Below are 6,000 nucleotides of genomic sequence, written 5' to 3'. Positions count from 1 at the left end.
TCCCTTTCCCCTTGCGCTTCCCAGGTGAGGCGATGCCTCGCCCTGCTTCAGCTCTCGCTGGTCGGGCTGCAGCAGCTGACCAGCACCGATCGTGCGGCACTCCCCAGTGAGATGAACCCAGTACCTCAGTTGAAAATGCAGAAATCACCGGTCTTCTGTGTCGCTGGCGCTGGGAGTTGGAGACTGGAGCTGTTCCTATTCGGCCATCTTGCTCCGCCCCCTGGGCTTGTTTTTAATCCTGTTTCATGTGATGAATTACATTTATTGATTTCCACATGTTGCATGAACCTTGTGTCCAAGAGATAAAGCCTACTTTGTCATGGTGGATTTGCTTTTTGACATGCTGCTGGATTCAGTTTACTAGTGTTTTGTTGAGAATTTTTCCATCTATGTCCGTCAAGCATATTGGCCAGATGTTTTCTTTTTTTATTGTGTCTGTGCCAGGTTTTGATATTAGGATGATGCTGGCCTCAGAATGAGTTAGGAAAGAGTCCCTCCTCCTAAATGTTTTGGAATAGTTTCAGTAGGAATGGTACCAGCTCTTCTTTATACATCTGGTGGAATTCAGCTGTGAATCCATCTGGTCCTGGGCTTTTTCTGGTTGGTAGACTTTTTATTACTGATACAATTTCAGAACTTGTTATTGGTCTGTTCAGGGATTCAGTTTATTCCTAGTTCAATCTCAGTAGGTTGTATCTTCCAGGAATTTATCCATTTCTTGTAGGTTTCTAGCTTATGTGCATAGAGATGTTTGTAGTAGTCTTCGAGGTTGTTTGATATTTCTGTGGGGTTGGTAGTAATGTCTTCTTTGTCATTTCTGATTATGTTTATTTGGATCTACTTTTTTTTCTTTATTAGTCTAGCTAGCAGTCTATCTGTATTCTTTCAAAAAACAAAATCCTGGACTCATGATCTTTGGTATTATTTCTCACATCTCAATTTCCTTCAGTTCAGCTCTGGTTTTGGTTATTTCTTATCTTCTGCTAGATTTGGGATTGGTTAAATTTATTCTTAAATATGTCTGTTCCACAGATTCTAATTTAAAGACTTTGTTATGACCAAATATGATATTATTTTGTGTTTGAGTTTGTTTAAGTAAGTTTAAACATATCTTGTTAAAATAGAAAGATTCTAAAATAGAATTTGCCTGGTTATGTAACCTTAAAGGTCTGGAGGGAAAAGTGCTAAAGTGATTTAACACAGCAACAATGGTAGAAATTTCAACTAACTGTGTATCCTTAAATATGAGGGACATTATTCTAGCATCCCTTCTTTTTTGTCTTCTGTTGACTTCTCTGACTCTTATCACCCTTCCCCCAAGCCATAATTGTGATTATCTTTAAAAGCCGATAATATGCCTTTATTTTCTGGAGCTAAAGTCCCTTATGGTAGCGGCCCCCAACCTTTTGGGCACCAAGGACCAGTTTCATGGAAGACAATTTTTCAGGGGACCAGGTGTGAGGGGGATGGTTTCAGAATGATTAAAGCACATTATATTTATTGTGCACTTTATTTCTATTATTACATTGTAATATATAATGAAACTATTATACACATCACCATAATGTAGAATCAGTAAGAGCCCTGAGCTTGTTTTCCTGCACTAGATGGTCATATCTGGGAGTGACGGGAGACAGTGATAGATCATCCAGCATTAGATTCTCAAAAGGAGTGTGCAACCCTAGATCCCTTGCATGTGCAGTTCACAGTAGGGTTTGTGCTCCTATGAGAATCAAACACTGCCAATGCTCTGACAAGAGGCAGAGCTCAGGAGGTAATGCAAGCAATGGAGGGTGACTGTAAATACAGGTGAAGCTTCGCTTGCTCACCTGCCACTCACTTCCTGCTGTACAGCCTGGTTCCTAACAGGCCACGAACCAGTATCAGGGGTTGGGGACCTCTGCTCTATGGTAAACAATTAAGTACCAGAGGTTGTTAGTGCATCAGATCTGAAACTAGTCTGCTAATGAGAGATTCCAAGTGCTATCATTTATTCTAGTATCTTCAGGCAAGTTACCTAAATTTCTGTGCTTAGTTTTCTTATCAGTAAAATAGAGACAATAATAGTGTCTATCTCAGAAGTTTAAATGAGAATTAAATGGATTAGTAAATGTACTTAGAACAGTGCCTGGTACGCAATTATTTGATTTTTTTTTAAACATCAGTTTGATAATAATAACTTCAAAGATTATCTCTATCTCTGTCCTCTAGTTTTCTTCATTTTAGCTATGTGTCATGTTTCATTGAAAAATACAAAATTTGATCTTATCTTTATATAAAGTCATGCAACCCTATACATCATACATTTATTTAATACTTATTGTGTACTAGATACTTTTCTCAGGTGTCAGGGATACAAATTAGTCTTTGTTTTCTATGGGGTGAGAAATACAGGCAGACAAATGGTTACGCTAGAATGTGATTAAGTAATTGAGGCTATAGAAATCTTAATGACAGTTATCTAAGTCAGAGTTTGTTCATACAATGTATTAGTTTTCTATTCATGTATAACAAATTACCCCCACATTTAGCAGTTTTCAACAGCAAACATTTATTATTACTTTCATAGACCAGGAATCTTGGCCTGGCTTAGCTGGATGCTTCTGGCTCAGGGTCTCTTGCAGGTTGCAATCAAGTTGTGGGCAGGGGATGCAGTCATCTCAAGGCTCAACTGAGGGAAGATCTGCTTCCAAGTTCACTCACACAGTTACTGGCAAGATGTTTTTTGTCATGCACTGTTAGACTAAAGGTCTCAGTCTCTCACTGGCTGTTGACTGAAGGCCATCCTTACTTCCTTACCATCTGGGCTTCCTTCAGCTCACAACATGGCTGCTGGCTTCTCCCAGAGAGCTCTCAGAGAGTGAGCAAGGAAGAGTAAGCAGGAGTGATACCAGTCTTTTTGTAACCGAATCTCAGAAGAGACTTCCCATTATGTTTATTATAATCTCTTTATTAGAAGCAAGTCATAGATTCAACTCTCACTCAAATGGAGGGAATTACATAAATGCATGAATATCAGAAGGTGGGGATCATTGATTGAGTACCATCTTAGAGTCTGCCTACCTCAAATATGATGGATTATTCTATCTTTTTTGTTACGAGTTTTCTCCATCTACATCTCTGCTTTCTCTCATTTTCCCACTCTGTGTAGGTACACTTGCTGTAACGTGTTGTCTGGAGTCTCCACTTCAGGAAAACCATACAATTGCAGTGAGTTCAGAGAAAACTAATAAGAATGTTATATATGCTGAATAGCGTCAATGTAAAATTTGAGTGAGATAGAGATAAATTCAGTGATCAAAATCTCCACAGGTAATTATAGGAAATCTACACAAATTTTGGAAATAGCTTATCAGTATCTTGGATGAAATATTTTTTAGCTCTGCCAGCAGCCACTGATATCATGCTCAGGGAGAATTCTAGCCTGGATCGCGATGTCAGGAAAGCACCCACGGCTCAGGAATTAGATGGCGCTGCTGCATGAATCACCTGAGCAAGCCACCTAACCTCTGTGCTCTGGTTTTCTTATCTGTAGAGTGACTGTGATGGGTGCCTGCTCTGCCCATTTGTCACAGGACTCTTGTCATTTCCAATAATAATATATAGGGGGAATCTGATTCATTTTTTGAAAAACTCCTAGTGATGATGTAAGTGAGGCATCATTATCATTATCATGTTGCTCATTAAGTCTAGAAACATTTATTCTTATCAGTGGCCATTATAATTTATAAGCTCAGAAAGACTCTTTACTTTCTAAAGGGTGATTTCTTTCAAATTTGAATGGGATCAAATCCTCCGCTAAGTTACTTACTTTAGGTCTCCACTTCCTCCCTTCCCCGCCCCACACATACTCACACTCTTCCCACATTCTCAGTAAATTGGTGGATGAATCCTTGTATAGCTGTTGGACAAATTCATGCCCATCAAAAATCAAACACAATCAAAGCCTAATCACAATAAAAAGTAGCTAAAAATAAAAGTAATCTAGTGTGAAAGGTTTTAGATACCTTTCAACTTTCAATGGTAAAACCTAGGTAATACCATTCAGGACATAGGCATTGGCAAGGACTTCATGTCTAAAACACCAAAAACAATGGCAACGAAAGCCAAAATTGACAAATGGGATCTCATTAAACTAAAGAGCTTCTGCACAGCAAAAGAAACTACCATCAGAGTGAACAGGCAACCTACAGAATGGGAGAAAATTTTTGCAATCTACTCATCTGACAAAGGGCTAATATCCAGAACCTACAAAGAACTCAATCAAATTTACAAGAAAAAAACAAACAACCCCACCAAAAAGTGGGCAAAGGATATGAACAGACACTTCTCAAAAGAAGACATTCAGACAGCCAACAGACACATGAAAAAATGCTCATCATCACTGGCCATCAGAGAAATGCAAATCAAAACCACTATCAGATACCATCTTACACCAGTTAGAATGGCAATCATTAAAAAAATCAGGAAACAACGGGTGCTGGAGAGGATGTGGACAAATAGGAACACTTTTACACTGTTGGTGGGACTGTAAACTAGTTCAACCATTGTGGAAAACAGTGTGGCGGTTCCTCAAGGATCTAGAACTAGAAGTACCATTTGACCCAGCCATCCCATTACTGGGGATATACCCAAAGGATTATAAATCATGCTGCTATAAAGACACATGCACATGTATGTTTATTGCAGCACTATTCACAATAGCAAAGACTTGGAATCAATCCAAATGTCCGTCAGTGACAGACTGGATTAAGAAAATGTGGCACATATACACCATGAAATACTATGCAGCCATAAAAAAGGATGAGTTCGTGTCCTTTGTGGGGACATGGATGCAGCTGGAAACCATCATTCTCAGCAAACTATTGCAAGAACAGAAAGCTAAATACCGCATGTTCTCACTCATAGGTGGGAAATGAACAATGAGATCACTTGGACACAGGAAGGGGAACATCACACACCAGGTCCTATTGTGGGGAGGGGTAGAAGGGAGGGATAGCATTAGGAGATGTACCTAATGTAAATGACGAGTTAACGGGTGCAGCACACCAACATGGCACATGTATACATGTACCCTAGAACTTAAAGTATAATAATAATAATAAAAAAGAAAAAGTATTAAAAAAAACTCTAATACAAAATTTAGTTCAAATATCAAAGGTCTGATCCATTTTAAAAGGATTAAGTTTATTTTTTTAATAAGTTGAACTGGCTTTAGATGAAATATATAGATCTGTTCACATATTTTATACATTATTTACAGAGAAATGAAAAATCCTGCTGCCTTTGTTATCACTTGTCATTTGGGAATTTCTTAGATAAAATAAAAGAAAATGGAAAGATAATTTGACCTCTGACTCCCAGGAGAATATTCAAGCCACATCTGAAATTTACCAAAGAATGAAGAGAAAAAATTTTTCAAGTTGAAAGGTACCAGAGTGATTAGCTGGTCTAACCTACTTAATTTTGCAGATGAGAAGGCTGAGATACAAGTGTCTTGAGCTGTGGCAAATTGCTCAGCTCTTCCTTGTATTGTAATTAAACTGAGACTAACACCAAGTCTCTTGCTGTTCTTGCCAATTCTTTTCTCTGAACCACACTTTGTACATCCTCCACCAAGATTAACAGCCACTACCTATGGGGCAAGGGGTGGGAATCAGGAAGAAAAAAAATATAAAGGGTAGGGGTGGGGGAATGTGGGATAATGTTAGGAATGTTGTACTCAACAATAAGTCATATGTATTAATACATAATTTCTTAAGAAAAATAATTTTAAAAAATTAAAGCTTAACATCAACAGAACCAAATTTCAAAGATCAGAAATACCAAAGTGAAACTGAATGTTAGTATTGAAATTTAAGCTACATTTTCAAAAAAACAGCCAGCAGACCACTAGATTTCAGTTTCTGTCTCCTTTTAGTGACTAGTTCTATATATTATGTTTCTCTACACCTGAAAAAATGTTCTTAATATAATACACATGCAGTCTGAAGTAATTTC

At 38.0% G+C, this 6,000-nt stretch overlaps 2 protein-coding genes across 5 annotated transcripts in view; one reads left to right on the top strand and one right to left on the bottom strand.

The window, feature by feature from the left end:
• Positions 1 to 6,000, bottom strand: part of LOC116275848 (protein FAM227B) — a 290,793-nt gene that overhangs the window by 39,267 nt on the left and 245,526 nt on the right. The window lies entirely within an intron of this gene.
• Positions 1 to 6,000, top strand: part of GALK2 (galactokinase 2) — a 244,345-nt gene that overhangs the window by 211,819 nt on the left and 26,526 nt on the right. The window lies entirely within an intron of this gene.

This window comes from Papio anubis, chromosome 7 (assembly GCF_008728515.1).
Source record: "Papio anubis isolate 15944 chromosome 7, Panubis1.0, whole genome shotgun sequence".
NCBI lineage: Eukaryota > Metazoa > Chordata > Mammalia > Primates > Cercopithecidae > Papio > Papio anubis.
The sequence above is the reverse complement of the archived record's forward strand: the minus strand, read 5'-3'. Positions and strand labels throughout refer to the sequence as shown.